Genomic DNA, 22,106 nt, shown 5'->3' on the forward strand with positions numbered 1-22,106 from the left:
TGTGGCCAGAAGTATACAAATCGCATACTTGTGCAAGGGAGAATCCTAAAAGTGCAGTGCATGCGCTGTGAGAATTCAAAAGCCTGCAGTCACAGAGTGACTGGAGACTTTCCTCTCAAACCTGGATGAGCCTTTTAATTATAAAATGAAGCCCTGCAGCCGATCCTAACAGGGTGTAATATCCTCACTGTTAGGATCCAGTTCTGCTTGCTGGTTACAGCAGTTATCACATGGCCGCTTCACTCATATGCGATTTTTATACGGTCACATGAGAACGAGCTTCTCTCAGTTTTTCACTGAACATTCAGAGAATTAGGGAGAGGAGCCTGTCGGCACATGACTAAGTGTGCATGTCTCATATGTGCTAGTGGGGAGGGGAGGTCAACAAAATTAATTCTTGCCCCAGGTGTTGGAAAACGTAGATACTAGAGTTGAGCGACCTTGACCTTTTTAGAGTCGAGCCGGGTTTCGCGAAACCCGACTATCTCAAAAGTCGAGTCGAGTGGAATCGGCCGATTATCGCGAAAAGTCGGGATCGAGCGAAACACGAAACCCAATGCAAGTCAATGGGGGAGCATAGTCGGCAGTGTGTAGAGGCCAGGAAAACATGTACAGAGCCCATTGTATTGGCAAAGACATCCATTCTTGCTACTGAAGCTTGTCAATCGTAATTTAGCTTATAAAAATTGTAAGGCATTTGAAATTGGGGGTCATTTGGCTAAAGTTGTGGGGGGTAGGGCTGGTTCAAGTAATTAGTGGGTCCAGGACATCTGGACCACGTCACGGCAGTGATGCAGGGAGAGGTAAGTATTTGAACTTTTTCAAGTGCTGTGATCCAGAGCAAGCAGGGGGGGTCCACTCGTTGGCACTGGCACAGGGCCCCTCAAAGTACAGCGGTGTGTTTGCACGGCGGGGGCGCCTCCCACCGGCAGCAACACTTTTGCGTACTATGAGAGGCCCTGTGCCAGTGACGTCGCCAACGAGTATTCCTCCCCCCACCTGATGAAGGAACCTGCACCTTCCTCTTTCTCCCCGTGTAAGTTGGTATGGTATGCGGGAAGGGGGTCCTGACTTTCAGCAGGGTCACAATCTTGCAGTGTAGCGTGCACGGGGAATGTTGCGTTATGGGTCAATGTACCAGCAGACTCGTCTATCACTGGCTGGGCAATGGGCAGGATGAGGGGGAAACAGATATGGGCCCAAAGAATAAAGTGGCCTAAATGCAGTTCAAAATTAGTAACAGGACTAACCATGGGGCATTGCTTTGTTCAGTGGAGGACAACTGGAATGAGAGGCTGACACAGAGAGTAGGCCCAAATCAGTAAGTATTCTAAATGCAGTTCAAAATTGGCAACAGTAGTAAACCGGCGGCACAGCTTTGTTCACTGTAGGAGAACAGCAAGGAGCGGCAGACACAGATAGAAGGCCCCAACCCAACTAGTAGGCCTAATGCAGTGTTTTCAACAACTACTTCAGAAGAGCCAGAAGATCGAAGCAATGGCGAGGAAACCTGGGGAACACCTTGGAGTGGAACACACCGTCTCTACACCCCATACCCAATTTGTTGGCCTAATGCAGTGTGGTTTTCAACAACTACTAAACGAGAGCCAGAAGATTGAAGCAATGGCGAGGAAACCTGGGGAACATTTTGGAGCGGCAGACACCGTTATTAGGCCCTACGGAAGTGGAAGCCCCAATGCAGTTTTCAAATTCATAGAGGCTGAAAACCAGACTATTGACGCTCTGCTTTTTTCAAAGGAGTATAGCTGTATTGAGTGGCGCAGACAGACACAGGTAGTAGGCCTTAAACCAAAAATGTGGCTCAATGTAGTTTAAAAAAGGTTACAGGGTTACACAGGCAGCATTGGTCTGGTCAGTGGAGGCCTAGTGGAAGGAGTGACCGCAGACAGGCATCAAAGGCCTAACATAATAACATTGGGCTGGCTGTAGGCAATTTTAAATTGGTTCCAGGGGTACACGGGCAGCAGTGGTCTGGTCAGTGTAGTAGTAGTGGAAAGAACGGGCCGCAGACAGGCATCAAAGGCCTAACATAATAACATTGGGCTTGCTGTAGGCAATTTTAAATTGGTTCCAGAGGTACACGGGCAGCAGTGGTCTGGTCAGTGGAGGCCTAGTGGAAGGAGTGACTGCAGACAGGCTTCGAAGGCCTAACATAAAAAAATTGGGCTGGCTGTAGGCAATTAAAAATAGGTTCCAGGGGTACACGGGCAGCAGTGGTCTGGTCAGCGGAGGCTGATTGTAATGAGTGTTTGCCAGTTAGTAGTCCAAAACAATACATAAATGTGAATGTCTCACATTAAAATCCAGCGAAAACACTAAAGGGTGCAATCTTTAGGTACAGGGGTGGGATCCTCTGCGTTGTTTCTGACCTACTAATTTGGCGCAAAGTATTTACTTGGGTAAATAGAGGACACTGCCCCTGACTATGTTAAGTACCATTATACATGTCAACACAATGGTATTGTCAGTGGCAGGAATGGAAGGATGTCAGTGCATAGTCTAAACATTGGTGGAAGTGTGAGAGATAATTGTGGAAGTGGCAGAGCAATGTTTGACCTGGGGGTGGGTGAACTCTCTTGTGGACGGCGGTACAGGCCCAGGGCCCCTCATGTTACAACAGTGTGTCTGACGTTGGGTGCGCACCACCACCGCCAGAGACAGTTTATTGTACTATGAGGGACCCAGTGGCAGTGCTGTCGACCAAAAGCGGGCACACCCACCTCTTCAGACAAACAGCACTCTCACGGGTGCTTGCGCCAAGTCGCGATACCACGGCCCCGTGTGGGGAGTTTGGCCATTTAGGGAGGTGTAAACATGTCGTATGCTGGACAATCAGCTGCTGCAAATTAAGACATTTGAAAAGTCATTCACAGTAGTCCACAGGCAAGAGCTTTTCATAGGAAAGCTAGGTGTCGCCCGGGCAAGGTGGGGCAAAAGAATTCGAAATCCAGTTGTGGTTCATTTTAATGAATGTTAGATCATCAACATTTTGTGTAGCCAGACGAGTCCTTTTTTCGGTTAATATTTAACCTGCAGCACTGAATACTCTTTCTGATAGGACACTAGCTGCCGGGCAAGCAAGCTCCTGCAATGCATATTCAGCCAATTCTGGCCAGGTGTCTAATTTGGATGCCCAGTAATCAAATGGGAATGACGGTTGAGGGAGAACATCGATAAGGGATAAAAAAATAGTTTGTAACCATACTGGACAAATGTTGTCTCCTGTCACTTTGAATTGATGCTGCAGTACCTGTCCTGTCTGCGGTCATAGCAAAATCACTCCACAACCTGGTCAGAAAACCCCTCTGTCCAACGCCACTTCTGATGTGTGCACCCCTAACACTCCTGGTCTGCTGCCCCCTGGAGCTCGTGTGAGAACGATCGCGGGCGCTGTGTGCTGGGAATGCCTGAAGCAAACGGTCAACAAGAGTTGATTGTTTTGTTGCTAATATTAGTTCCAAGTTCTCATGTGGCATAATATTTTGCAATTTGCCTTTATAGCGAGGATCAAGGAGGCAGGCCAACCAGTAATCATCATCGTTCATCATTTTAGTAATTCGTGTGTCCCTTTTGAGGATACGCAAGGCATAATCCGCCATGTGGGCCAAAGTTCCAGTTGTCAAATCTGCGGTTGTGCTTGGTTGAGGGGCAGTTGCAGGCAAATCTACGTCACTTGTGTCCCTCAAAAAACCAGAACCCGGCCTTGCCACGCCACCAATTTCCCGTGCCCCCGGGAAAGCTTCCTCATTAAAAATATACTCATCCCCATCATCCTCCTCATCCTCCACCTCCTCTTCGCCCGCTACCTCGTCCTGTACACTGCCAGACAATGGCTGACTGTCATCAAGGCTTTCCTCTTACTCTGGTGCAGACGCCTGATCCTTTATGTGCGTCAAACTTTGCATCAGCAGATGCATTAGGGGGATGCTCATGCTTATTATGGCGTTGTCTGCACTAACCAGCCGTGTGCATTCCTCAAAACACTGAAGGACTTGACACATGTCTTGTATCTTCGACCACTGCACACCCGACAACTCCATGTCTGCCATCCTACTGCCTGCCCGTGTATGTGTATCCTCCCACAAAAACATTACAGCCCGCCTCTGTTCGCACAGTCTCTGAAGCATGTGCAGTGTTGAGTTCCACCTTGTTGCATCGTCTATGATTAGGCGATGCTGGGGAAGGTTCAAAGACCGCTGATAGGTCTGCATACGGCTGAAGTGTACGGGCGAACGGCGGATATGTGAGCAAAGTCCACGCACTTTGAGGAGCAGGTCGGAGAAACCAGGATAAGTTTTCAATAAGCACTGCACCACCAGGTTTAAGGTGTGAGCCAGGCAAGGAATGTGTTTCAGTTGGGAAAGGGAGATGGCAGCCATGAAATTCCTTCCATTATCACTCACTACCTTGCCTGCCTCAAGATCTACTGTGCCCAGCCACGACTGCGTTTCTTGCTGCAAGAACTCGGACAGAACTTCCGCGGTGTGTCTGTTGTCGCCCAAACACTTCATAGCCAATACAGCCTGCTGACGCTTGCCAGTAGCTCCCCCATAATGGGACAACTGGTGTGCAACAGTGACAGCTGACGATGGAGTGGTTTGACGACTGCGGTCAGTGGAAGAGCTCTCGCTTCTGCACGAGGACGAGGAGGAGGAGGTGGTGCGAACGCCTACAGCCAACTGTTTCCTAGACCGTGGGCTAGGCACAACTGTCCCGAAATTGATGTCCCCTGTGGACCCTGCATCCACCACATTTACCCAGTGTGCCGTGATGGACACGTAACGTCCCTGGCCATGCCTACTGGTCCATGCATCTGTAGTCAGGTGCACCTTTGTACTCACAGATTGCCTGAGTGCATGGACGATGCGCTGTTTAACATGCTGGTGCAGGGCTGGGATGGCTTTTCTGGAAAAAAAAGTGTCGACTGGGTAGCTCGTAGCGTGGTTCAGCGTACTCCATCAGGGCTTTGAAAGCTTCGCTTTCAACTAACCGGTAGGGCATCATCTCTAACGAGATTAGTCTAGCTATGTGGGCGTTCAAACCCTGTGTACGCGGATGCGAGGATAAGTACTTCCTTTTTCTAACTAGAGTCTCATGTAGGGTGAGCTGGACTGGAGAGCTGGAGATCGTGGAACTAGCGGGTGTGCCGGTGGACATGGCAGACTGAGAGACGGTTGGAGACGGTATTGTTTCCGCCGGTGCCCTAGATGCAGTATTACCTCCAACAAAACTGGTGATTCCCTGACCCTGACTGCTTTGGGCTGGCAAAGAAACCTGCACAGATACTGCCGGTGGTGAAGAAAATGGTGGCCTTACAGTGACGGAAGGGATGTTGCGTTGCTGAGTAGCTTCAGTGGCCGAGTGTGCTACAACCTTAAGGGATGTTTGGTAGTTAGTCCAGGCTTGCAAATGCATGGTGGTTAAATGTCTATGCATGCAACTTGTATTGAGACTTTTCAGATTCTGACCTCTGCTTAAGCTAGTTGAACATTTGACAGATGACTTTGCGCTGATCAATTGGATGTTGTTTAAAAAAATGCCAGACTGCACTCTTCCTAGCATCGGATCCCTTTTCAGGAATTGCAGACTGAGCTTTAACTGGATGGACACGCTGTCCTCCAAAATTTTTTTGCTTTGCCACGTGTTTTGGGCCAGATACGGGCCCGGCAGATGGAACCTGTTGCGATGTTGATGCCTGCTGCGGCCCCTCCTCCTCCGCTTCAGAACTACTGCCGCCTGCACCCTGTTCCCCCAATGGCTGCCAATCGGGGTCAACAACTGGGTCATCTATAACCTCCTCTTCTAGCTCGTGTGCAACTTCGTCTGTGTCACCGTGTAGGTCGGTGGTATAGCGTTCGTGACGGGGCAACAGTCTCATCAGGGTCTGATTCTGGATCAGTACCCTGAGAGGGCAATGTTGTGGTCTGAGTCAAAGGACCAGCATAGTAGTCTGGCTGTGGCTGTGCATCAGTGCACTCCATGTCAGAATCTACTTGTAATGGGCATGGCCTGTTAACTGTTTCACTTTCTAAGCCAGGGACGGTATGTGTAAAGAGCTCCATGGAGTAACCCGTTGTGTCGCCTGCTGCATCCTTCTCTGTTGTTGTTTTTGCTGAAGATGACAAGGAAGCGACTTGTCCCTGACCGTGAACATCCACTAACGACGCGCTGCTTTTAGATTTGCCAGTTTCAGAAGAGGAGGCAAAAGAGCTAGAGGCTGAGTCAGCAAGGTAAGCCAAAACTTGCTGTTGCTGCTCCGGCTTTCAAAGCGGTTTTCCAACTCCCAGAAAAGGGAGCGTTCGAGGCCTTGTGTAGCCAGACGAACCTGGCTCAACAACTCCAGACTTAGGTGGAATAATTTTTTTCCCATGACCACCTAATGCTCCACTACCATCATTACCAGCTGACAATGAACACCCACGGCCTCTTCCACCAGACTTACTCATTGTTTTAAAAACTTAACCAAGGTAACTTTTTTGTTGCTGTCAGACAACTTACACGGTGAGCTATAGCTTCAGTATGATTTCGATATCCCTTTACAGGTTGGTGAAACCGCAAGGAAAATCAGGCACAATGTTACACTCTGTTTTCTGTGGCACAAAATCAGAGATGCCACACACGCAGGACTGTCACTCAAGCACAAATGTCAATATGAGAGAGAGAGAGAGAGAGAGAGAGAGGGGGAGAGAGAGGGGGAGAGAGAGGGGGAGAGAGAGGGGGAGAGAGAGGGGGAGAGAGAGGGGGAGAGAGAGGGGGAGAGAGAGGGGGAGAGAGAGGGGGAGAGAGAGGGGGGGAGAGAGAGGGGGAGAGAGAGGGGGAGAGAGAGGGGGAGAGAGAGGGGGGGAGAGAGGGGGAGAGAGAGGGGGAGAGAGAGGGGGAGAGAGAGGGGGAGAGAGAGGGTGAGAGGGAGAGGGGGAGAGAGAAGTCAGAGGCCAATGTTGATCTCCCACTGATTTTTTTTATTTTTTCTGGGAGTATTTAGAAACCCAATAAAAAAAAAATTAATAGGCTTTCTATGGCCCACTATTTGAGAGAGAGATGGCACACACAGGGATGGCACTCTAGCAGAAATGCCAAATTGCCAATCTTAATCTCCCACCAAAAAAAAAAAAAAAAAAACAGGGACTGTCCTACAATTACTATCTCCCTGCCTGCAGTAATCTCAGCCAGGTATGGCAGGCAGCAATAAGGAGTGGACTGATGCACAAATGAAATAAAAAGTGTGGACAAAAACAAGATAGCTGTGCAGAAAGGAAGGAACAAGAGGATTTGTGCTTTGAAAAAAGCAGTTGGTTTGCACAGCGGCGTACACACAGCAATGCAGCTATCAGGGAGCCTTCTAGGGCAGCCCAATGAGCTACAGCGCTGAGGGGAAAAAAATGTAGCCTCCACTGTCCCTGCAAACCGAAGGTGGTGTTGGACAGTGGAAATCGCTACAGCACAAGCGGTTTTGTGGTTAATGGACCCTGCCTAACGCTATCCCTGCTTCTGACGAAGCGGCAGCAACCTCTCCCTAAGCTCAGATCAGCAGCAGTAAGATGGCGGTCGGCGGGAACGCCCCTTTATAGCCCCTGTGACGCCGCAGACAGCAAGCCAATCACTGCAATGCCCTTCTCTAAGATGGTGGGGACCAGGACCTATGTCATCACGCTGCCCACACTCTGCGTTCACCTTCATTGGCTGAGAAATGGCGCTTTTCGCGTCATTGAAACGCGACTTTGGCGCGAAAGTCGCATACCGCATGGCCGACCCCGCACAGGGGTCGGGTCGGGTTTCATGAAACCCGACTTTGCCAAAAGTCGGCGACTTTTGAAAATGAACGACCCGTTTCGCTCAACCCTAGTAGATACACCTCTGGAAACGTCCATAAGTTTTGTACCCGCTATCCCTTGTATACAACCTTTAGGCCGGTGTCCCACTGGCGTATTGGATGCGATGCGAGAGCATCGGATGCGATATGCTAATGACACTCGGCTCATGCTCGCAGCAGAGCAGGAGCCGAGTGTCATGCGTCTGTGCTCTGATTCTCTCGCACAGGGAGGATTGGAGCACAGCTGCGGAGGAGGCGGAGAAACGAATTTCTCCATCTCCTCCATTGCTGGGCTCCGCTTATAGCGCACATCACTCGGATGATATCCGAGTGGTGTGCGTTGTCTCACTCGCACCCATAGGCTTATATGGGTGCGAGTGAGCCGAGAGTTTTCCTCGGTCCGAGACAATCGCAGCATGCTGCGATTGTCTCGGACCGAGGAAAACGGCCGACAAAAAGTCGGCTGCTGGGAGCAGCCCCATATGTTAACATTGGTCCAAGTGCAATGCGATTTTTTAATCGCATTGCACTCAGCCGTTTTAAACGCCAGTGTGACGCCGGCCTTACCAAGTTACCGTTCAGTAAAGAATTTATTTTTGAATGTTGGTCTCATTGAACTGTGAAACATCTGGTCCTGACCAGCCCACAACACCAGTTAGGCTACTTTCACACTGGCGTTTTTTGCAATACGTCACAATGCGTCGTTTAGGGGAAAAAAACGCATCCTGCAAAGTTGTTTGCAGGATGCATTTTTGCCCCATATAGATTAACATTAGCGACGCATTGCGATGCATTGACACACGTTGCAACCGTTGTGCGACGGTTGCACCGTGTTGTGGCGGACCGCCGGGAGCAAAAAACGTTACATGTAACGTTTTTTGCTGCCGACGGACCGCTTTTTCCGACCGTGCATGCGTGGCCGGAACTCCGCCCCCACCTCCCCGCACCTTACAATGGGGCAGCGGATGCGCAGGAAAAAAGGCATCCGCTGCCTCTGTTGTGCCTCCGTTTCACTGCTAGCGTCGGAACCTCGGCCCGACGCACTGCGACGGGCCGAGTCCGACGCTAGTGTGAAAGTAGCCTTATATGCAACCTGCCTGGGCATATGGTCCTCACAGCAAAAGTCTCCACACCCAGCCAGGACCCCCACTTTCATGTAACGTGCCTTACGCCGGATTCACACGAGCCGTACTACAGGCCACAGTATCCTGAGTGACTGAGTCTCCCGACCTGAACTTACAGCCTGATAGATCCATAAGTTATGGTCTCATGTCAGTGCGGAATTTGTGGTTCATATACAGACGTGAAATACGTTTGTGCAAACGAGGCTTAAGGCCACATTAACACATCATGTGTATTGACTACGACTGCCAGACTGAAATACAGATGTGTCAATGAGGCCACGCTCAGTATTTGGTCAGTATTTGACATCAGTATTTGTAAGCTAAAACCACAAGTGGGTGAAAAATACAGAAGTGGTGACGTGTTTCTATTATATTTTTCCTCTGATTGGTCCACTCTTGGTTTTGGCTTACAAATACTGAGGTAAAATACTGATCAAAAATACTGAACGTGTGAACATGGCCTAAAAGTACACACACATTAGCATATAAGTAATCGGTCCCATTCTCATCAAAGCACTAAAAACAGGCACTTTTGCAATGTACTGCTTATTAAAATTTTCAGCTGGTATTGAGATACTAGATATGGCCCGATTCTAACACATCGGGTATTCTAGAATATGTATGTATGTATGTATGTATGTATGTATGTATGTATGTATGTATGTATGTATGTATGTATGTATGTATGCATGCATGCATGTATGTATGTATGCATGCATGTATAGCGCCCCAGAATCATGGTCGTTGCAGTAATGTCGTTCTTCCACCAGGGGGAGCGATGTTACGTCTGATGGCACCAAAGGAGTTCACCCTGCCAGGTATCACAGCCACACACACTTCACACGCCGGCCACCAGTGGGAGCAAAAGGTTCTATCTATTAGGCCACTCCTCACACTTGGGTAAAACTGGGGGTTTGGTTAGGAAGTGAGTCAGTTGGAGACGGAGGGAGAAGCTGACTGGAGGGAGAAGGAGATAGTCAGCAGGAGAGGAGAGGAGCAGACTGGGTTCGGCCCAGGGAGGAAAAGAAGGACACGGAGCTGTGCCTGCAACCCATGTGTCAGCTTCCAAGGAAAGGACAAGAAAGGAAGTGTGCCGTAGTGAGTGAGCACCGAAGTCGTAGCAACAGGAGTATAACACCAGTGGGAGACCAGCTAGAAGCAGGCTGCCTCCCACTGAGCGCAGATCCAGTAGCCGGAACACCGGGGGAGTAATAGTCTCTGAAGTAAAGCGTAGAGTCTAAGTAGAGGAGCTGCGGAGACACCATCACGTGTTTCTCAACGCAGGCAGTGAATAGCCAGGCCTTTCCCCGGAAAGGAACAACCAAGGGAAGGGCAGCATCCAATAAAGGAAAACATCCAATAAAGGAAAACCACCTATGCCAAGCATGGTATCCATCCACAGACAGCTGTTTCGGGGTTTTTGCCCCTCAGTGTGGAGTAGGAAACTGGCTATCAGGAGCAGTGCCTAGTAGAAAGTCTATAAAGCCCCCGATACAGCTGTCTGTGGATGGATACCATGCTTGGCATAGGTGGTTTTCCTTTATTGGATGTTTTCCTTTATTGGATGCTGCCCTTCCCTTGGTTGTTCCTTCCCGGGGAAAGGCCTGGCTATTCACTGTCTGCGTTGAGAAACACGTGATGGTGTCTCCGCAGCTCCTCTACTTGCATTTGCATATTTGGGGGCAGTGTTCTGGATCACTGCGTTGAGAAACATGTGATGGTGTCTCCGCGGTGTTGGATGTTTTGGTCTCCACGAGGTCAATCATCCGTGCCTTTACTTCAGAGACTGGCAGAACAGTCGATTCCAAGTTGGCTGCCCGACCTAAGAACCTAAGCAGACAAGGTGGCAACGCGGAGGAGGGGCGACGCTAGGGTCCCTATAAAATAGCCTCAGGCCACCACCGTCATACGGGTTTGTCCTATCCATCTGGGGGACAGAGAGAAGAGTAACAAGAGTGAGGACCCTATGGGAGCTAATGCAAGTAGGGACCTACTGCGTTACTGTGCGCAAGGGGAAGGCTACTGATTTCCACCTGGATAGGGGGACTCTGGAATTGCCATCAGACCGGCCGGATTCTGCCTACCCTGTCATCCGTCACCCTGGACTGTGGATGCTGAAGCCTTCAGTAAAGGTAAAGAGACTGCACCCACTGTGTCCTCGTTATTCACCGTGCCTCGCATCACCCACCATCAACATCTAAACTACTGGGAAGCCCTGGGGAAACACTTCACCTGTGGGAAGGTATACCATGTAGCTGCCATAACATCACCCCAGTGGACCCCTAAGCAGCGTCGGTCACCCTGACCGAATACCACAGGTGGCATCACGAACACTTGACAAACATATCACCTTTTAATTGGGCGCCCCTTAACAGGGCCACGGACCGAGTCGGGCCACCGTGACATCCCCGAAGGAGGGACTGAAGGACCCGGTGCCGAGTACCCCATTGCCCCGCGCCTGGGGGCGATCCGTATGTATGTATGTATGTATGTATGTATGTATGTATGTATGTATGTATGTATGTACGTCGTTTAGCACAACCACATAGTGTATAGCACAGCCAGCCACGTAGTATATAACACAGCCACATAGTATATAGCAGCAACATAGTATATAGCACAGCCCATGTAACACAAACAGCCACATAGTATATAGCACAGCCCACACAGTATATAACATAGCCCACGCAGTAAATAACACTGACAGAGTGCGTTACCCGCGGCATAACGCGGTCCGTTACCGCCGGCATTAACCCGGTGTGAGCGGTGACCGGGAGGGGAGTATGCGGGCACTGGGCAGTGACTGTGGGGAGTAAGTAGCAGCCATTTTATTCCGGACTGTGCCCGTCGCTGATTGGTCGTGGCAATGGTCCGTGGGCGTTTTGCCACGACCAATGAGCGACTTGGATTCCATGACAGAGGCCGCGACCAATGAATATCCGTGACAGACAAAAGGACAGACAGACCCTTAGAAAATTATATAGTAGATTAACTTTTCTTTTATTAACAGCACATTGCCTAGGAGACCGACCACCGCTGCTGTCTAGCTTGTAAGCACTGCACTAGAGCTGGCCAGGATTAATAGGCAACAGAGTGCTCTAGTGATTCTGGCCAGGTTTTTTAATGGTTTAGTGTTGTTTTGTTTTTGTTTTTTTTTATAAAAATGGTCTAGCTCTCCTTATTCTGCTGTTCTTTTCCTCTGCATCAAATCTTGCAGAGATATTTAAAATTAGTTCCTTCTAGAGCACAGTATGTGAAATTTTAGCTGTGCAGTCCAACTGTGCGTTTCTTTTGAGTTCCTTCAGTGCGTTTTTTCAGGGTTTTCCCTTTGGGTGTGTGCTTTTACTCCTCTTTCCCAGATGCTACCAATCACAGCTCGGCAGCTGAGACTGCCAGACCAGCTACTGAGCTGTGATTGGCAGTGTCTGGGAGAGAGGGGTTAAGCTATGTGCACACGTCTGGAATTGCCGCAGAAATTTCTGTGGCAATTCCGCAACTGTGCCGCAGGTAAAGCGTATGCGGAATTGGCATGCGTTTTCCCGCTAAACACTAGCGTTTTACAAGCATAATTAGCTTGCAGAATGCTAGCGTTTTCCAAGTGATCTGTAGCATCGCTTGGAAAACTGATTGACAGGTTGGTCACACTTGTCATAGTGTTTGACAAGTGTGACCAACTTTTTACCATTGATGCTGCCTATGCAGCATCAATAGTAAAAAGATCTAATGTTAAAAATAATACAAAAAAATCGTGATATTCTTACCTTCCGGCGTCCCCCGCAGTCTTCCCGCTCCTCGTGATGCTTCCGTTCCGAATAATGCTTAGCGGCAATGACCAAAGTCATAACAGGTCATTACCGCAAAGCATCCCTGGGAACGGGAGCATCGCAAGGAGAGGTAAGGCTGCGAGGGACACCGGAAGGTGAGAATATCACGATTTATTATTTTAATTCTTTTTTTTTTTTTTTTTTTTAACAATTATATGGTTCCTTGGGCCTGGAGGAGAGTCTCCTCTCCTCCACCCTGGGTACCAACCGCACATGATCCGCTTATTTCCCACATGGTGGGCATAGCCACATGCGCAAAGTCAGCGTATCAATGCAATCCTATGTGTGCGGAATCCCCACGATTCCGCACAAGGAATGAACATCCTGCGTTTTTCTCTGGAATGCGACTCCGCCGCGGAAAAAAACGCAACATGGGCACAAAAATTGCAGATTACATTCTAATAATAGGATGCTTAATGTAAACTTTTTTCGCGGTTTTATCGCAAAAAATCCTGAACGTGTGCACACAGCCTAAAAGTCCATACCCCCAGAGAAGACTCAGAAGAAATACCCAGTTGAGCTGAAAAGCAGAAATTTCATATAGTGCGCTCCAGAAAAAACAAAGGTGAGTATCTCTGCAGCACCACGCAAAACAGAAAACTGCAGCAAATTTAGGAGAAACCGAGGATTTTTTCCATGTGTTTACCTATATTTTTTTTTTGTAGCTAGTAACAAGTCCTCTTTAAGGCGATAACAGTAGCAGTTAGATCTCCGCTCCAATTGCTGCTGTAAGGCCGGGAGTCACACTTGCGTGTACAATGCAAGAAACTTGCGCAAGTCTCTCGCATCAATACCAAAATAGTATCAATAAAACGTCAGCTCGGCGCGCAAAAAAATAATCCCTCACCAGTCCAAGATTATGAAAAATGGAGACGCTAAGGCCATGTTCACACGTTGCGGTTTTTACTGCTGATCCGCAGCGTTTTTGACACTGCGGATCTGCAGCAGTTTTCCATGCGGTGTACAGTACTATGTAAACCTATGGAAAATAAAAACCACTGTGCACATGCTGCGGAAAAAAACGTGTGGAAACGCTGCTGTTTATTTTCTGCAGCATGTCAATTCTTTGTGCGGATTCCGCAACGGTTTTACACCTGCTCCATAATAGAAAACCGCAGGTGTAAAACCGCAGTAGAATCCGCACAAAAACCTCGGTAAATCCGCAGGAAAAAAAAAAAAACGCACTGTTTTTGCCCTGCGGATTTATCAAAATCAGTGTGGAAAAATTCGCACACCATTCCGCAGCGTGTGCACATAGCCTAAGCGTCTCGGAAAATGGCTCCATTTTTTTTTTTTTTTTTTTGACAAATTTTGCATTTTTTTTCCCACCACTTACATGAAAAAAAAAAACCTACGGTATACATGTTTGGTTTCTATGAACTCATAATGAGCTAGAGAAGGATTTGTAGAAAAAAAAAGAGCAACTGAGGAATTGCACTTTTTTTGCAATTTCACTGCACTTGGAATTTTTTTCTTCTTGTTTTCCAGTACTTGATATGTTAAAACCAATGAATGGCGTCCTTCAAAAGTACAACTTGTTCCACAAAAAACAAGCCCTCACATGGCCATATTGATCAAAAAAAAAATCAAAAAGTTGTGGCTCTGAGAAGGGGAGCAAAAAATGAAAATGCAAAAACGGAAACACTTCTGGTTGTGAAGGGGTTAAATGTCTGAGGTGAAAATTTCTGCTAATTCTAATTGTCTGGTGACTATCAGGTGGCAGTATTCCGCTCTTCACTTTAATTTCCTGCAATTCAGACTGCCCTATAAGTGGCACTTCCTTCTTTCTGAAGTATTTTTTGAAGAACGTTTTGTCACAAAGCGCTGTTAGGTTGTTTTTGTGGCTTTGATGTTCCTGTCCTTACAGGATAGCTAAGTATATGTGAAAATAAACTTTGTAATATATCTCATCAGAGAAATCTGCTTCTTTAACTCTCATTTCTCGGTAAAATCTGTAATTTCTGTATTCAGTGAAGACAGATTTTCCCATTAATTAGAGAGAAAAATAATATTTCAGTAAACAGCTGCTGCCAGTGGACAGTAAATTGTATTTTTATGCTGAAATAATCGAATTGTCCAAGAAATGAGCATTTTTCTCGTTCGTTGTGAGAACCCCATCATGTGCGGGCCCATAATCAGGAACAGCCTGAGTGGAAGCTCCTCAGGGTGCACTCCGGGGATCCGGCAGAGACCGACCCTTCTGGTCACTTCTTGAATGCCCCGATCACCGTGATCCTCACCTCATATCCATCTCTCCTGGCTGCTTTATTTCCTCACTGCTCAATGCCAGAAATGTGGAATGAAAAAGAAAAACAGCTCTCCCGAATCTGGGGACACAATAACCCTCTCCAGTTCTTGTTCTTACCTTATCCAGTCCATGTTAACGAAGCACAACTTAGAGCAAGGAAAATGTCTCCGGAATTTCTCATGGGGCGTGAATAACTGAAACCCCCACTACCTCCTGCATCCTGGGGCAGCAAGAATTAACCCATCCCTTTCCTTGTCACAATTATTTTTGCTTTTGCCTGACTGCATTCAATGAGTCACAATTTTTTTTTTACTTTAATGTCTACATTATCCCTGCCGGCATCACTGCATGGCCTTCCATCCCCCACCTGCCTGATACATCAACTCACTCACCTTGGGCCATGCTGTGAGATCTGTCTGCTGCTGGCTCCATGCTGTGCCTCAGGTCTTTCCTAGTGATGTGTGGTTCCCCAGCCCATACAAAAGCTCTCTGTGAGGACTTTTGCCTTTCCCTCTTTTATCTAGTGCCTGTGCAATCAGACTGTGACTCATGTGGGAGTGGAGGAGCAGTGAGGAGGGAGAAGTAGCTGTACTTTACACACTGTGAGAACCGCCGCCCCAACTACCCTACTCCCTTTAAACAATTCCGTTTACCCACCCTAGAAATTCACACAAACACATTAATCTCTTTTGGATAATTTGGCCACAGCGGTCATTTTATTAACAAACAAATACATGAATAACAACATGTAAACATTGTAAGGCTGGAGTCACACTCAGCGTAAGACAATACGGTCCGTATATTACGGCCGTAATACGCTGAAAAGTCCCCAAAATAGTGGTCCGTAGCTCCTCCGTAGGCAGGGTGTGTCACCGCTTTTTGCGCATGGCATCCTCTGTATGTAATCCGTATGGCATCCGTACTGCGTGTTTTTATCACAGGCTTGCAAAACCGACATACGGCTATACAAGGGATCCATGTGTAAAAAAAAAAAAAAAACATATATACTGTGTGTATATATATATATATATATATATATATATACACAGTGGGGCAAAAAAGTATTTAGTCAGTCAGCAATAGTGCAAGTTCCACCACTTAAAGGGAACCTGTCACCCCGTTTTTTGAGATTGAGCTATAAATACTGTTAAATAGGGCCTGCGCTGTGTGTTCCTATAGTGTATGTAGTGTACCCCGATTCCCCACCTATGCTGAGAAATAACTTACCAAAGTCGCCGTTTTCGCCTGTCAATCAGGCTGGTCTGGTGAGGTGGGCGTGGGGTGCAAACTCGGCTTTGGGAAAAGGGCCGCCGCGATCTCTAATGCGCACGCGCGGCATCCCGCGGCCATTTTCCTGAAGCCCCGTGCAGCAGAGCACTCGATCTGCGCACGCGCGGCCCCAGGAAGATGGCCGCCCCCACCGACGAAAGAGATGACAACGCAGATCGCGCGCTGCTTGTTCACCACTACGCCACTACGCCACCAACGTAAAGCTGAGGAAGAACCAGCGATGTCACCACGCCCACCTGACCAGACCAGCCTCGCCTCATTGACAGGCGAAAACGGCGACTTTGGTAAGTTATTTCTCAGCATAGGTGGGGAATCGGGGTACACTACATACACTATAGGAACACACAGCGCAGGCCCTATTTAACAGTATTTATAGCTCAATCTCAAAAAACGGGGTGACAGGTTCCCTTTAAAAAGATGAGAGGCGTCTGTAATTTACATCATAGGTAGACCTCAACTATGGGAGGCAAACTGAGAAAAAAAAATCTAGAAAATCACATTGTCTGTTTTTTTAACATTTTATTTGCATATTATGGTGGAAAATAAGTATTTGGTCAGAAACAAACAATCAAGATTTCTGGCTCTCACAGACCTGTAACTTCTTCTTTAAGAGTCTCCTCTTTCCTCCACTCATTACCTGTAGTAATGGCACTTGTTTAAACTTGTTATCAGTATAAAAAGACACCTGTACACACCCTCAAACAGTCTGACTCCAAACTCCACTATGGTGAAGACCAAAGAGCTGTCAAAGGACACCAGAAACAAAATTGTAGCCCTGCACCAGGCTGGGAAGACTGAATCTGCAATAGCCAACCAGCTTGGAGTGAAGAAATCAACAGTGGGAGCAATAATTAGAAAATGGAAGACATACAAGACCACTGATAATCTCCCTCGATCTGGGGCTCCACGCAAAATCCCACCCCGTGGGGTCAGAATGATCACAAGAACGGTGAGCAAAAATCCCAGAACCACGCGGGGGGACCTAGTGAATGAACTGCAGAGAGCTGGGACCAATGTAACAAGGCCTACCATAAGTAACACACTACACCACCATGGACTCAGATCCTGCAGTGCCAGACGTGTCCCACTGCTTAAGCCAGTACACGTCCGGGCCCGTCTGAAGTTTGCTAGAGAGCATTTGGATGATCCAGAGGAGTTTTGGGAGAATGTCCTATGGTCTGATGAAACCAAACTGGAACTGTTTGGTAGAAACACAACTTGTCGTGTTTGGAGGAAAAAGAATACTGAGTTGCATCCATCAAACACCATACCTACTGTAAAGCATGGTGGTGGAAACATCATGATTTGGGGCTGTTTCTCTGCAAAGGGGCCAGGACGACTGATCCGGGTACATGAAAGAATGAAAGGGGCCATGTATCGTGAGATTTTGAGTGCAAACCTCCTTCCATCAGCAAGGGCATTGAAGATGAAACGTGGCTGGGTCTTTCAACATGACAATGATCCAAAGCACACCGCCAGGGCAACGAAGGAGTGGCTTCGTAAGAAGCATTTCAAGGTCCTGGAGTGGCCTAGCCAGTCTCCAGATCTCAACCCTATAGAAAACCTTTGGAGGGAGTTGAAAGTCCGTGTTGCCAAGCGAAAAGCCAAAAACATCACTGCTCTAGAGGAGATCTGCATGGAGGAATGGGCCAACATACCAACAACAGTGTGTGGCAACCTTGTGAAGACTTACAGAAAACGTTTGACCTCTGTCATTGCCAACAAAGGATATATTACAAAGTATTGAGATGAAATTTTGTTTCTGACCAAATACTTATTTTCCACCATAATATGCAAATAAAATGTTAAAAAAACAGACAATGTGATTTTCTGGATTTTTTTTCTCAGTTTGTCTCCCATAGTTGAGGTCTACCTATGATGTAAATTACAGACGCCTCTCATCTTTTTAAGTGGTGGAACTTGCACTATTGCTGACTGACTAAATACTTTTTTGCCCCACTGTATATATATATATATATATATATATATATATATATTATTATTACTTCATACAGCGCTAGATAGCTTTAAAGCCGGTAATTCAATTACCGGCTTTTGCTTTCTCCTTCCTAAACCCGACATGATATGAGACATGGTTTACATACAGTAAACCATCTCATATCCCCATTCCGCCAGAGTAGTAAAGCCAGTGACTGAGGGCAGATATTAATAGCCTGGAGGGCCACTCCAGGTCTGTGAGAGCCAGAAATGTCATGATCCCAAAGGCAGGGAATCACAAAAGGACAAGCACCAACGAGCTCTAGGGTGATGGAACCTGAGCTGACCGCGACCCTAAACCTGAACACACAAATATCAATAGCCGGGGAACGTGCCTACGTTGATCCTAGACGTCTCGCACCAGCCGAAGATCTAACTTCCCCTATTAGAAGAAACACAGACCTCTCTTGCCTCCAGAGAAATACCCCACAGAAATAGCAGCCCCCCACATATAATGACGGTGAAATGAGAGGAAGGCACATACACAGTATGAAAACAGATTCAGCAAAATGAGGCCCGCTAAAACTAGATAGCAGAGGATACAAAAGTAAACTGCGCGGTCAGCAAAAAACCCTTCAAAAACCATCCTGTAATTACTTGAACTCATGTTCCAACTCATGGAACATGAGGAGCAATTACAGCCCACTAGAGCAACCAGCAGCAAAGAAACAATTATATGCAAGCTGGACAAGACAAAAATAAAGCAAAACGTGGAACAAGAAAAACAAAAACTTAGCTTGTCCTGAAGATTACTGAAGCCAGAAGCTGAGGTAACAAAACACTCTGATAACCTTGATAGCCGGCCAGGAAATGACAAGAAAGCCCGGTAAAATAGGAAACTCCCATATCCTAATAGAACAGGTGGACACCAGAGACAGCAGAACACAAATCACCCAGTACCATCAGTAACCACCAGAGGGAGCCCAAAAACAGAACTCACAACAGTATTCCCCCCTTGAGGAGGGGTCACCGAACCCTCACAAGAACCACCAGGGCGACCAGGATGAGCCCTATGAAAAGCGCGGACCAAATCATCAGCATGAACATCAGAGGCAACCACCCAAGAATTATCCTCCTGACCATAACCCTTCCACTTGACCAAATATTGGAGTTTCCGTCTGGAAACACGAGAATCCAAGATCTTCTCCACAACATACTCCAATTCTCCCTCCACCAGCACCGGAGCAGGAGGCTAAAGCGAAGGAACAACAGGTACCTCATACCTCCGCAACAACGACCGATGGAACACATTATGAATAGCAAACGATGCCGGGAGATCCAAACGAAACGACACAGGGTTAAGAATTTCCAAGATCCTATAAGGACCGATGAACCGAGGCTTGAACTTAGGAGAAGAGACCTTCATAGGAACAAAACGAGAAGACAACCACACCAAGTCCCCAACACGAAGTCGAGGACCCACGCGGCGACGGCGATTAGCAAACTGCTGAGCCTTCTCCTGGGACAACTTCAAATTGTCCACCACATGACTCCAAATCCGATCAAACCCATCCACCACCATGTCCACTCCAGGACAATCAGAAGGCTCCACCTGACCAGAGGAAAAACGAGGATGAAACCCCGAATTACAAAAGAAAGGAGAAACCAAGGTAGCAGAACTAGCCCGATTATTAAGGGCAAACTCGGCCAGCGGCAAAAAGGTAACCCAGTCATCCTGATCAGCAGAAACAAAACACCTCAAATAAGTTTCCAAGGTCTGATTAGTTCGCTCCGTCTGACCATTCGTCTGAGGGTGGAATGCAGACGAAAAGGACAAATCAATGCCCATCTTAGCACAGAACGTCCGCCAAAATCTAGACACAACCTGGGATCCCCTGTCAGAAACGATGTTCTCCGGAATCCCATGCAAACGAACCACGTTCTGGAAAAACAGAGGGACCAACTCAGAGGAGGAAGGTAACTTAGGCAAGGGTACCAGATGAACCATTTTAGAAAAGCGGTCACACACAACCCAGATGACAGACATCTTTTGAGAGACAGGGAGATCCGAAATAAAGTCCATGGAAATGTGCGTCCAAGGCCTCTTCGGGATAGGCAAAGGTGACAACAATCCACTGGCTCGAGAACAGCAAGGCTTAGCCCGAGCACAAACCTCACAAGACTGCACAAAAGAACGCACATCCCTCGACAAGGAAGGCCACCAAAAAGACCTGGCCACCAAGTCTCTAGTACCAAATATTCCAGGATGACCTGCCAACGCAGAAGAATGGACCTCGGAGATGACTCTACTGGTCCAACTATCCGGAACAAACAGTCTCTCAGGAGGACAACGATCAGGTTTACCCGCCTGAAACTCCTGCAAAGCACGTCGCAAGTCTGGGAAGACAGCCGACAAAATCACCCCATCCCTAAGGATACCAGTGGGCTCAGAATTTCCAGGGGAGTCAGGCACAAAACTCCTAGAAAGAGCATCCGCCTTCACATTCTTTGAACCTGGCAGGTACGAAACCACAAAATTAAAACGAGAGAAAAATAGTGACCAACGAGCCTGTCTAGGATTCAGACGCCTGGCAGACTCAAGGTAAATCAGATTTTTGTGATCAGTCAAGACCACCACACGATGTCTTGCACCCTCCAGCCAATGACGCCACTCCTCAAATGCCCACTTCATGGCCAAAAGTTCCCGATTACCAACATCATAATTCCGCTCAGCGGGCGAAAATTTTCTAGAAAAGAACGCACATGGCTTCATCACCGAGCAATCGGAGCTTCTCTGTGACAAAACCGCCCCCGCTCCAATCTCGGAAGCATCAACCTCAACCTGGAAAGGAAGCGAAACATCTGGCTGACGCAACACAGGAGCAGAAGAAAACCGGCGTTTAAGTTCCTGAAAGGCCTCCACAGCCGCAGGAGACCAATCAGCAACATCAGCACCCTTCTTAGTCAAATCCGTCAAAGGCTTAACAACACTAGAAAAATTAGTTATGAAACGACGATAGAAATTAGCAAAGCCCAAGAACTTCTGTAGACTCTTAAGAGATGTAGGCTGCGTCCAGTCACAAATAGCCTGAACCTTGACGGGATCCATCTCAATAGTAGAAGGGGAAAAAATATACCCCAAGAAAGAAATCTTCTGGACTCCAAAGAGACACTTTGAGCCCTTCACAAACAAGGAATTAGCCCGCAGGACCTGAAACACATTCCTGACCTGCTGAACATGAGACTCCCAGTCATAAGAAAAAACCAAAATATCATCCAAATACACAATCATAAATTTATCCAGATATTCACGGAAAATATCGTGCATAAAGGACTGGAAGACTGAAGGAGCATTAGAAAGTCCGAAAGGCATTACAAAATACTCAAAATGGCCCTCAGGCGTATTAAATGCGGTTTTCCACTCATCACCTTGCTTTATTCGTATAAGATTATACGCACCCCGAAGATCAATCTTAGTGAACCATTTAGCCCCCTTAATACGAGCAAACAAATCAGTCAACAAAGGCAAAGGATACTGATATTTTACGGTAATCTTATTCAAAAGACGATAATCTATACAAGGCCTCAAGGACCCATCTTTTTTGGCCACGAAAAAAAAACCTGCTCCCAAAGGGGACGAAGATGGACGGATATGTCCCTTTTCCAAGGACTCCTTAACATAATCCCGCATAATCAGACAAAAATACAGGAACCTCAGAAGGAGTAGATGAAGCGATAGAAATCGGAGGTGCATCATCATGAACCCCCTGACATCCCCAGCTTAACACAGACATTGTTTTCCAGTCAAGGACTGGATTATGAGTTTGTAACCATGGCAGACCAAGTACTAG

At 47.4% G+C, this 22,106-nt stretch overlaps 1 protein-coding gene across 4 annotated transcripts in view; it reads right to left on the minus strand.

Moving 5' to 3' along the window:
- LOC138677044 (uncharacterized) overlaps positions 1-22,106 on the minus strand; it is a 114,236-nt gene that overhangs the window by 68,754 nt on the left and 23,376 nt on the right. Inside the window, exon 1 of one of the 4 annotated variants that reach the window (XM_069766857.1) lies at positions 15,420-15,434. The exons of the other annotated variants lie outside the window; for them this stretch is intronic. The gene's annotated coding sequence lies outside the window, so the exon portion shown is untranslated. Of the gene's footprint in view, positions 1-15,419; positions 15,435-22,106 lie in introns of those variants that run through there. 4 annotated transcript variants of the gene reach the window in all.

The sequence above is a fragment of the Ranitomeya imitator genome, chromosome 4 (genome assembly GCF_032444005.1).
Source record: "Ranitomeya imitator isolate aRanImi1 chromosome 4, aRanImi1.pri, whole genome shotgun sequence".
In the NCBI taxonomy this organism is placed as follows: Eukaryota; Metazoa; Chordata; class Amphibia; order Anura; family Dendrobatidae; genus Ranitomeya; species Ranitomeya imitator.